This window comes from Vanessa tameamea, chromosome Z (genome assembly GCF_037043105.1).
Source record: "Vanessa tameamea isolate UH-Manoa-2023 chromosome Z, ilVanTame1 primary haplotype, whole genome shotgun sequence".
NCBI classification, from domain to species: Eukaryota; Metazoa; Arthropoda; class Insecta; order Lepidoptera; family Nymphalidae; genus Vanessa; species Vanessa tameamea.
In genome coordinates this window covers 1,758,970-1,772,022 of record NC_087341.1, presented here as the reverse complement: position 1 = coordinate 1,772,022, position 13,053 = coordinate 1,758,970, and the positions used below count along the sequence as shown (strand labels likewise).

The 13,053-nt window shown below is 32.1% G+C and overlaps 1 protein-coding gene and 1 non-coding gene across 3 annotated transcripts in view; one reads left to right on the top strand and one right to left on the bottom strand.

Annotated features, from left to right (window-relative positions):
* The window catches only part of LOC113403989 (uncharacterized), a 177,649-nt gene that overhangs the window by 49,212 nt on the left and 115,384 nt on the right, over nt 1–13,053 (bottom strand). The window lies entirely within an intron of this gene.
* Nucleotides 6,436–6,507, top strand: Trnam-cau (transfer RNA methionine (anticodon CAU)). Its single transcript has one exon. It is a non-coding gene; the product is annotated as a tRNA-Met (tRNA).

Genomic DNA, 13,053 nt, shown 5'->3' with positions numbered 1-13,053 from the left:
ATAATGTTACACGCGCTCCATTTGCATTTCGTTTCATAATCTGAGTGGTCCCATTTACATACCATTGACGCATTTTTATTTGTACAATTATTCAAGTGTTCATATTTTGTGACGTTCTAAAAATGCTTGCATTACTGAAATCATAGCATGTAAGAATATTCGGAAATTGTAAAACGGACTGTAAGTCTGGTACTTACAGTCAGTGTTACAATATTCTTACCTCACCTTTTACAATGTTGTCGCCATAGCTGGTCGCGGGGTGAATTTTAAACATATATTGATGATTCGAAAATTAAGTGATGCATGTCACCGACCCACAATTCTGTTCGCAGAGCAATTTCAGCTCAGTTTTTAAATTAACATAAGTTTTGAGTATTTACTAGTCGTTTGAACATAAATGACTAATTAAATTGATGCAAAGCTGGAGACAATAAATAAAGAATATAAATATTTATTTAAGTGACAAAGTTTTCTGCGAAATATGAACGCAATATTAGTCTTCTGTCAATGAAGTCTTTTCTTTACCATAGTTTATTATGAACACCAAATTAATGCACATCAATAAATCCTATTAAAATTTAAATCGGTATTGCCCTAATGATTATAGTTTTCATATTATGATAATTTACTAATGTACCGATTTACGTCATGACGGATTGCTATAATTCCCCTTGAGAATTCTCACGGTGGGGGTGGGGGGGGTGGTCGTTTTAGGTCAAATCAAAAAAGAAGAAAATGCACTCTATTGCATTATTCCTGCACTCTCATAATCACTAGACCACTTCTTCTGCCAAAACTGACAAAACAAAAGAAAAATTTACTTCCCACAACGTCTAAAGTACGAAAGGGTCTAATAAATACTCAAAATAATTCATTATTTCACAAGTTATGTTTTAATTTTTCCGTTTTCTTGTATCGTTATATATAACTAACATTTTTGTTTGCAAACAGTATGAACACTTTGAATAAATTAGTTAAGTCAAAACCATTATTCATTGATACTATTATAAACTTGAAATCCAACTTGATTAGGTTTACCAATATTTCGAGTAACAGGATCCAATCTTTGTCTTGTCTTTGGTCTTGACGTTTACAGGATTGCTGTTTTAACCACAACAAAATTCAATAACGCCGGTCTTGTGGCGTTGTGACCGTCTACAGGTACATTTGTTTTAATTGAGGTTTAATATGACAAGACAATGTAATCCCTTGTGTTATGTAAATAGCTTTATCTGTATGTATGTCAGGATATTATAAATTCTAAATTCTGTCTGTTTGTTATCGGATCGCTAAGTAAAATATCTTTATTCAACATAGAAGCCTTTTTATTGAATGTCGAAATTTTATTAATATCTCCACAACCTCTCTCACCGACCGACTCAGACCAGAGAAGAATCGGCTAAAGAAACTCAGCTGGTTATTTTAGTGTCAGAAATGATTCGTATTATAAACTAAATATAATGACAGATTAGTTATTTTCAAAAAAAAAAGCCTGGAGGCAATTTCATCATATCTAATGCGCGCAGTCATTTTAAACGTCGTTAAAATTATAATAACATTTAGATTACAAGCGTTCTATGACGGTTTTCTTTAAATTTTTAATTAAAAATTAAGCGTATACAGATTCACTGACCCTTTGTAGTCAGGTAAAAGGAGAAAAAAGTTTATGTCTATTCCTTGTACTGATAACGTCTTCATCACGATTTATTTTAAAATTCATTTATATTTTTACGAACGTACGTCATTATATTATCAAGTATATATTGAGAATCTACCTTGTTATGTAATAATTGCCTCCTTTTCTTTTTAAATTAAAGTTATATTATGGGCATTCAGAACAATCTTATGTTTGTTTCCTTTAAGCCCCGATAAGTCAACTTTGAATACGAGCAAGAGAAATGGACCAAAAGTAAATCTCTGAGGAACCCTCTGATTGTTTAAGTACGAAATCTTAATGAATTCATTCATAATATATCAACTTGGAGGTCTGTATATGATTACAACAATGAAACGTAGAAGCTATTCTATTCAACAGAGACCTATTAAATCAATTGTACCGAAATTATAGCGAAGGCCTTAGATATTGGGGTTTCCAGGTTTCGGAAATATATAAGTATATTAAAAAAAGGTATTTAACAGTTAGTGAATTGAAATCTTGAGGATTTATATGGTTTATGCACTTATTTCAAAAATTACAAAGATGATTTCAGCTTTAATCCCAAATGTCAAAATGATGTACCCTTCAATATTTTAAGCCATATTACAATGGAAGACGGAGCAAAGATAACTAACCTCAGCAACATATTCTATGCGATTTGCTTATAGCTCTTATATTTTGCTTTACCCCACTTGTGATGAGATCATATGTATCAGCCTGTGTCATTTACAACTTTCATTAGGTAAATTACGTATCCAGTAAGTAATCAAATCTCTCACGGCTGGCCAAAGGTCTCTTCTGTTAAGGATTGGATTATTTTATTAACGACTCTTGAAGGTTTCTTTCCGAAGTTTTTCTGTATGGCGAGAAACTCAGTGGTTTGCTAAACTTACTATTATTTAAATTTGAAATCTTCGGTTAAGTATTACGCATTGTCAACATGAATATTATCCATATTTTACGTAATTAAAACCGAAAAGTACGACAAATTTTAAACTTAAATGAATCCCGTAAATACTTTTCATGTACACAGGGAACCTATTTTAATTAATACATTTATATTAACTTATAAATCATTAAAGGACAGAAACGTAAACATGTTTGTAAAGTAATACATTTAATTTTATAATACTAAGTAAATTACTTTACATGGAAAATCAAATAAAAAATTTATAAAAAACATTTAATTTATTCCTTTCTTCTTAATGGGATCTAAGATTTCGAAATGGCGTTAAGTTACATGGGAGCGATTTAACTGGAGCTCTTCGATCGTTTTTTGATTGGGATAAAATTAGATATTTATCGCTTTCCGAGGTTTAAATTACGAGATTTTTGTAAGGCTTTAGAAAAAGGCAAAATTATATTTACTACGAGACCTTTTTTTACAATTCGATTTTTATACATGCCTATGGATACATGTATGTACATAGATGCTAAGTTTATGACATTTATATTTATAACTGAAATAACAAGTATCCTCAGTTAATAAGGCATATAATTAATCCCTATATTTTATTCTTGACTCGATCTAAGATTTCAAAACGGACTGTTCAAATTATATAGAATTTATGCAAATGACCAGCCTATGGTCGACCCTCCCCGAAAATAGGAATTAATTCTGGCTTCAGGCCAATTACCCGAAAGCGTTGGGACCGCAAAACTATTTAACGGTAACATTTATTAAAACTATTTGTGTTAATGTGAAACAATTCATTTGAACTAAGTTAAATACCCGGAGTCTGTCGGTTGATAATTTATTTTATCACGAAATTGTGATAGTTTATTATTGTTATCACTATATTGAACTTACTGGTCATCATTTTGAAGTAAAACTTCTTAAATTAAATCCCATTACTGTTGTTTTTCCATTTTTTAAAATATGTAGAGAGGCATTGCATAAGGGTTTTTTGATTGCTACTGTAAGAAACCTGGCCTTTGGAACTAAGAAGTTGTGTCCCTTATGTCTGTAGTTAAACTTATCACATACCGTTCAAATCGGAATATGTTAATACTAAGTATGGCAATTTGATGGCAGAATATGTGATGTGATCTAACCTATACGGACATAAAGCCACATAGCTACCACAGTGGTTCATTTAGTTTACTTTTTTTGTGTGTACGCTCCTAAGCCAAAAACACTGCGCATGAAATTACAGATGATATTAATAACATAGATATATTCGTACGATTTTGTTTGATCAGTTTTGATTGTTGTTGTTTTGAAAATAAATGAACTATATAACAGAATCTTGATGAAGGAAAGGTATATAATAACAATGTTTTGTATAAGTTAATTACTGTCAATCAAAGTTCGACTACGAACCGCTAAACACTATCAAACTCGAATAATATGTAACTCGAAATATTATTAATCGCTTGACCGTTTTTTGACACAAAAATGGAAATATATTATTTGTTAGTTGTCGCTCGCGGTTTTACACAATTTCATCAGATTTGGTTTTAGAGAGTGGGTCGTGAAAGAGCAACAGACTGACATACAGAGTTGCTTTTGTTTTTTGTAAAATTAGTATAGGTACAAAGTCAAAAAAAAGTCAAAAATCTTTATTCAATATCTTCTATATTGAATAATGTATGTTTATACTTGCTTACATTTGCTATGTTTACACTTGCTTATTGATTGTCAAAAATCTACCACCGGTTCGGAATTTAGTACCTCGGACCTGAGAAGAACCGGCGATAGAAACTCAGCGGGATATATATATATATATATTGTTTTTTTTTTGTACATTGTTAAAAATTAAATTAACGAAACATTAGAAGTAGTTACAAAAAAATTTATCTAATATTTTATCACATTCGTTATAAAATATGAATTGTTATTGGTGAAGCCCTTTTTCATTCTTTGCTCTGCATTATTATATTTAAATCATGTTACCCTAGCTGATTTTACGTTGGGCATTCTAGAAATAGTTTCAACACCGCACTGGATATAACATAAGTACATGCACAAACGGAAGTGTCTCTATCGCTCATAACCACGCAAAACGGGACGTCCGTGCTTCGGAAACCTCGTAGAGCTGTTGCTTACACAAACACTGCGAACTCACAAACTAAGTAGCTACGAATAATATCTGACAGATTAAGTCGATAATTACTAGATAATTTTTAATAATCTGCGATATAGACGCAGGTTCTTGAGATCTATACATCAATCGCCTAGGTAGAGCAGTGTTCTGGCAATCTTTTTTTGGAGCGGGAGTGGCTCCAAAAAATATTTCTTCAAAGACTTCAAAGCTCGGCGCCCGTGTTATTTACGCACCGTTGATTAAGCCGGTCTTTAAGTTAGCCACTAGACCAACAGCGTAGCTCAATATAAATTATTTTAATACAGTGCAGACAGATAATTTAGATATATTTTTTAATGGTATCGGTTCTGAAAAAGAGGTGTTAACTTAATATAACTAGAAGACTTGGTAACGAAATGAACACGTAGAAAATTATTTTCATGTTTCTTAAATTTGTTTTTATTTTACAATATTTTAAGTTGTTAAATCATAATAGTTACGTGAATAAACATGCGTAATTGCTTCTAGTTCTAATTCTTGCCGTAATACAACGCGTGGCGTGTTATCGAAAGGCATTTAATCTTTGTATTGAATACTGAATGTTCTAAAAGAAATGAAATGTTTCGTTCTTAATAAAATAACTTCAGCCATATTATTTACTGTAGAGTGCGACTAATATCATGTTTTTCTGAAGTTTATGTCCTGATATTTGCTTGTCTGCTAACAGATGGCAGTGTGCGTTTTCAAATCGCGCTATTAGATTTTATGAGACATTCGAGGATTATGATAGTTATCACTCAATTGCAATGTTTACTTGGATGAAATTAATAAGTGTCGATTTAATAAATGATTATTTCAATTAATTTATGTTTTTTTACAAATACAAAAACTTTGTTAACTTGATATGTATTTTAGCATATGCATAATTATATTTATGTACCTATATATAAAATTGTAAACACCACTCGTTACGAGATCTTTAGAGTACGTCAGGTTAAGTTGAAATTTAGTATATTTATGCTTCCTTTCGCGATGTAGACGCTCACCAAGAATGATTTTTTTGACATTGTTAATGTGACGGATATCAATTACTTATTAACACTATTTGAGTTAGTGGACGCTTATACTTAGATGACATTATAATTATACATACACAAAATTTTGCTTTTAGTGTAGGTAATGATCTCAAAAGACTTGAATATAATTGTATATGTAATCATTTATATAATATATTATCATCGCATTTGATACATAGACTAATTAATTCAGCGACTAACAGCAGCGTAGAGCGCAAGAACGGAGGTCATACGTTTGTTGTGGATTATGACATCTCGAAGTAAAAAATATTAATACTAATGTGTGACCCTTATACTTCTTGGGGTAAAGATGTATCCAATTTAAATAAAATGTTATTAAAATCTAAACATTGATTACGTTATTACGCAATACGCGGTCTAACTAACGAACACAAATTTTATGTATTTACGCTATATAGTGGCCTTTTGTATTGTTTAATTTTTAATTGTATTAATACATTATTTATTAATGTAATTAAAGTACATCAATATTCGTTCGCTAGTGGTTCAGTGAGGTTATATTTTCATTATTTAGTAAAAATTATCAAATAAAATTACGCTACGTTAGAATTTTACGCTCTGATAGAGGTATTTTTCAGAAAATCCGTGATGAAATATTGTTTTTTCATGATCATATTTTATTAATAGTACGTTATTTTTGCCAGTTACATGTAATAGCAGAGTGGCGCAGCGGAAGCGTGCTGGGCCCATAACCCAGAGGTCCGTGGATCGAAACCACGCTCTGCTAGAAGTAAATTTTTTACACCTTTTATGATTTTATATATTTTATTTTATGATTATCTTTTATTCACTGGTTTACTAGTTCTGTTCATTAAAGTCGAATTCTTATGAAAAGCGTATATATATATTTTTTAAATGACATTGGCTTTGGATTGACTCGTTTTAATAATATTTCAATTTAATTTGAAGTTGAATAATAAATAGGAATACACTAACCTAACTCTAACTAAAAAATAAAAATGATCGAAATTTGATGTCGTGTCAATGTAAAATTCAATGCTGTGTTCGTCATTTTTTGACAATTTATATTCGAATATCTATTAGTCCCTACAATTTTACGGTTACATATATATGTAACAGTATATACAGATATGAGATGTATCTATGCAGATATAATTTCGAGCAAAATAAGCTTTAGAAACGGAAAGAATAACCGCCACTATTGTCACAGTGCGCACTGCGTAACGTCGTTTATTTTACATTTAAATTACATTCGTAGCCTGTAAATTCCCCACTGCTGGGCTAAGGCCTAGGGTTTGGAGCATATCCCACCACGCTGCTCCAGTGCGGGTTGGTGGAATACACATGTGGCAGAATTTCGTTGAAATTAGACACATGCAGGTTTCCTCACGATGTTTTCCTTCACCGCCGAGCACGAGATGAATTATAAACACAAGTTAAGCACATGAAATTCAGTGGTGCTTGCCTGGGTTTGAACCCGAAATCATCGGTTAAGATGCACGCATTCTAACCACTGGGCCATCTCTATCATCTCATCGTTTATTTTACACGTAAAGCTAATTAATTACATGGCGTAATTGATGAGAATTTAAATTATCTTTATCGACAAACTACGACTTCAACGAGAAACGCTTAAAATATATTATGTAAACTGAGTTAATTTATAAGTAACTTTAAACTAAGCATTTCGAATCGAAGTTTCATTGCGAATATTTATAATTCATTATATTTCAAATAATTATTTATTCTATTCGAGCGTAATTTCGTTAAATGATATTCATTGCATTGATTACAGGAATTATCTGATATTACATTATAGGATTGTATAATAATTATAATAAAGTATTTAAAAAATTACTTTTGTACCAAGGCTTATACAAATACTAGTTTCAGTTCTTTGTTTTGTAGGTAGAGCGGGTACTATGTAGCAAAATTATACAAAAATTCAGGATAATCGGTCGAGTAGTTAGAACGTGAAAACGTAACAAACAAACTTACTTTCACATTCAAGATTATGTAGTAATATATATAATGATGTATGTAGTATAACATTTCTTAATGTCTTATTTAAAAAAACGTGTCTTGGTACCGCGATATTCTGTGTCTAGAATAAAAAATATTAGGTGAAGATTGGAGGTTAAAATTCAGTTAAGTACCATTAGGATTCCATACTTAATTATTTATCATTTATCTCAGGAACAAGTGAAGTAAAATTGTATGCGTTAGATAAAATCCTTCCACAATTGCAACTCTCGAATAGCGTGGAAGTTTCAAACTTCCCTTTCCAGAGCGGAGATGCTCTTTGCCTAGCAATGGCACGAGTATTTGTATAAGCTGTTTGTCTGCTTTTGTTTTTTCTTTGTAGATATAACCATTACTCGTGAGTTTACATTAAAGTGATATTAATACGATATTGGCGCGAGTCGCCAGTTATAACAGTTTGTTTAGATTCAAGCGCAACGTGAGTTCTAGTTTTATGTAAAAATTAAATGCTTTAAATTCAATACCATGGTCTAAATGTTGCACATCTACAGACCGACAGACAGCGGTACAATACCAACGATATTGTGAAACATTGGAATTTGAAATTAAACTAAACTATTCACTGCAATCTTTTCACGCCACAATTGAACAGGAACGTTTGCAAACCGACCTACAAATCTACCACCAGGCGAAAATTAAGACATTAATTGTGACTTAGTAAAGAAAATAGTTTAGGAGATTGGCAAGTGGGCCATATACAATAGCGCCGTAAGAAATATTCTGAATTAATACGTTATGTATCTCGTGCCTGTCACGCTGGGTCACTGTATGTATGATTGTATTGCTGTTTGGTGGTAAAACTTGTGATGTTAGTCGATGGTAAATACCTAGACAGCCTTGTATAAAGCCCTACCGCCAAATAAACTGCAGAGAGTAAAACAGCATAAGTGAATAGTGTTTTAAGCATCAAACCTTAATAATAAAACTAGTGAAATAAAACTTACATAGCTCGAATTATGCATTATATTATATTATGTTTCAATTGCGGAATGAATGAATTTCGATCTCACATGGTACTGGTTTTATTTAATACGCCTATTATTATTTTAAGATTGAAAATCGTTTACTATGACAAATTAAGCGTTTAGTTTTCAGATAGTCAAATACATTTGTAATAATTGTTAAGACCTCGGTTCTTCAAAAACGACCTTGACTTTCTTACAGAGAGGCTAGCTTCTGGCTTCGATAGTCCTATTTTTAATAATTGTTAAGAGCCGGTCGGGTTCTTCAAATATGACCTTGACTTGCTTACAGAAAGGCTAGTCATCGACTTCGCTAGTCCTTGTTTCGGTACTTAGTCTTCTAGTCATGGTGAAAATTGCCTAACTATTTATTTATTTCTTCATAAAATGTTCGTAAAGACTCCAAACCATTTTTAAATAAGCATATGCATTGGTTTGCGGTCAAGAAGTGTGGCATTTATTGTGGGTACTATTTGTTAGATATCGTATTCCGCTTGCATCCAGAGGAATTCGATAACCGGATAAATAGGGATTTAAATTCTTATTTAAAAAGTTTACCATACTCGCCTTTTAGTTTCGTCTGCTTCGTCGTCGTAAATGTATTTTAAACTATTATTCAACTACTATTTTCCAAATTATTTTTTTGTTATTACAAATTCATTGAAGTTTTGATTTTCCACAATGCGGATTTTGAACCTGCGGCTTACCCCGCGCTATATTTATAAAACTACCTCTATCATATGCCAAGCCACATTTTACCCTTGTGAGGGAGTTAAATTAAAAAAGTAGCTTTTATCCTTCCCGGGAACTATCTCCATACCAAATTCCATCTAAATCGGTTCTGCAGTTTAAGCATGAACAGGTTACCGACAGAATTCTTTCGCGTTTATAATAATTTGGTAGTGTTTCTGGGATATTCGCCCCTTACGTAAACTAAATTGGGGTGAATGTTTGTATGGAAGTATTTTTGATGTTATTAATATAGAATTCGGTTCCGATGGAATATCCCATCGTGTATACGGCGAATTATTAACAACTTCAGTTTGTTAAAAAACTTCCTGTAAAGTTAAACAATATAAGGATTGACTTTCAGTTAAGAATTCTAGGACATCCTTTCAAGCTCAGATGTGTTTGGACCTTAATAACCAGTTTTAATGTCGAAGAAAATATAGAGCAAGTATAAAAGTTATATTTTACGATGAACTTCTGCCGTAAACACAAAACGGTTTATACATTTTATATGGCATTGAGTCTTAATCGTGCTCCCGTCCTGAATATTTTACGGACAGGCAGACATTTAACGCCTCTTACCCTACAATCGACTTACAATATATTAATCCACGACTAGCAGTACGTCGCGCCTTCATTTGGAAATAATATTAATATAAAGAAAAGTTCAAGCAAGTTCACGTATTATAAAAATGTATGTATATCTTTAAATGTGTGCGTGATGAGTGAGTATGTGTGTTACGAATACGTTTTTAAAGTTAATTGTTGAAAAATTCAACGACGAAAGATCAACATAGATTGATATTAAAGTATACTTTCTTATGGAAATATTGACGATATGATTCATTAATTATACTCAAATAGAAACATGAAATTTATTGTATGAGTAATCCGTTCGGGTACAATGGAGATCGAGATTAGACAGTTTCAGTCAGTAAACTCAAACTCAAATTCCTTTATTCAATATAGAAGCATAACACTTATTTATAGTCAAACTAAACACTACCACCGGTTCGGTAAAGAAAATACCCTGAGCTGAGAAGAACCGGTGAAAGAAACTTAGCGGGTCTTATTTTTAGTATAAGATGTAGACGCCATGTTAAGCAGCAAAATATGCAAAATTAAAACCAGAATTACAATTTACAAAACATTAGCATTTAGTATTATGGAATGCAGCTGCAATGAATGGAATGCCCATTAGGAACCATATTGTGAGAATTGAACGAGATTCATTCGATATTCGGTCTATAGCAATATATAATTAAAACCCACTCTCATGAGCAATGAAAATATTTACACGAGGACTAATATATAATGTCAGATATTCATTGCAAAGATTTGTTTTAATGCAAGGAGTATTTACTAAGAAAATTTCGTTACATAACATCACTCTAGAAGGTACCTTGGTATCTTTTCTCCATTAAAAAGTGTAATTATGAAATATATTAGTTTACTAGCTGTGCTCGCGACTTCGTGCGCGTTTGAATTTAACAAAAAAGTTGTTATTGTAGCCTAAGTTACTCCTATTATATCTGCTTTCTGCCAGTGAAAGTCCCGTCAAAATCGGTCCAGCTGTTCCAGTGATTAGCCGGAAGAAACTGACAGACAGATAAAAATTGAAAAAAATGTTATTTTGGTATATGTACCGTGGAAACGATATACGTACATATGCTGTAACCCTATAAATTTCACAAAATCACGAAAAATTTTATTTAATTAGATATAGAAAAAAACACTCCCTCAGGAATGTGAGGAATGAAAATTCAGCAATACTTGTCAGATATTGCACGTGGCTGGTTTTTGTACAAAGAGGTTTAGTAACCTGAACCTCTTAGAAAATGGAAATATACATTGATGACGTAGGTAACCCTCCGTTTACATATAATTGATGTAAAATGAAGTACAAATAATTTTATCGTTTCAAACTGAAAAGTACCGGTAGGTGCACGGCGACCACGCAGTGACGCCGTCCCGCGAAACGAACAGATAATAAATACAAAGACGATTACGATTCAAAAATCGAAGTTGTGTTAAATAACCGATTAATGTTCATAACGATAAATACAACATTTTTAAATAAAATTAAAATATTGCAAAAAAATAATTTATAGGGTTACAATGCATTTAGTAAAAAGCGGTTATTTTAATATTACAAACAGACACTCCAATTGTTTGATATTTATATAGATAAAAAATATGTCATAGAAATGTTCAGTAATACATTACAGCTCTATTTTTTTCTTTTGAATAACACAACAATGAAACTTAAAAAAATAAGTAATCATAATATAACTAATTTCCTGCCTTTGCTCATATCACGAGCGTCACTCATAAAATCCGATAATTAAAGTGGAGGGGCGCGCCTTCGGTAGTCAATAGATCTATACGTCAAATCGACGTAAAATATTGTACGCGACGCGATAAAAGGCTAATCTGTCATCGCTTACGGTCGTTGTTTGTTGTCTTCTTATCTTTTTTTGTTAAATTTAAGTAGTATTTGTTGGTGGGCATGCCTTGTAAAGGTGCAGATTCTAAAGTTCTGTAATGTTGGATTTGTATTTGCATTCAAACTTGGGCACTTTAATTCGTTACGCAGTTGTTCAGTCTCTTTTAAGATGGTCGGACGCCCCCAAAATCGTTCAGGATTACATCAATTAAGTTATTGATAGAACTATCAAGATTGTTAATAACAGAAATGACAATCTTGATAGAACTATCAAGATTGCCATTTCTGTTTTTATACGTGGTGTGCATTTAAAAAAAACTATTTTTTTATCAATATTGTCAAATATCACTCCACAGAAGTGAAACCTTTTTGCGTCAGACTCGATTGACTTAAATACATAAACATAAAAAATATCAATGTGAAAAAATACGTCCAATTTGAAATATTTATATGAAAAATAAGAGCCGAGATGGCCCAGTGGTTAGAACGCGTGCATCTTAACCGATGATTTCGGGTTCAAACCCAGGCAGGCACCACTGAATTTTCATGTGCTTAATTTGTCATCTGCATGTGTCTAATTTCAACGAAATTGTGCCATATGTGTATTCCACCAACCCGCATTGGAGCAGTGTGGTGGAATATGCTCCAGAACCTTCTCCTCAAAGGGATAGGAGGCCTTAGCCCAGCAGTGGGTAATTTACAGGCTGTTAATGTAATATGAAAAACAACGCGTATTTCCGTTTTTATCATATTATGTCAGTTGATGAATATAGCGAACAATATACTTTTACAAATTGTCTTTTGTTAGATAAATTCCTAAACCTAGAATCCTACATGCCTTGTAGGATTCTAGGTTAAGGTACATAGACATAGTCTCAAAAACGTCCTTCTAAAAAATACCAAATTGAATTCTGGAAACAATAAAATCAAATAAATTGCCCCAAATTCAAAATCGGTGGCCTTAAATATCCTAAATAATAATTGAATACGAACAATGAATTGATCTCTTCAAGGTTAAATACGCTGCTACTACAGTTAAGTAGAGTTGCTTTAGGTAATTAAGATTGATTGTACAAAGTTCTTTTGAGATCTGTCAACGTGATCGTGTGATCTCGCACGAAACTCGAGATTT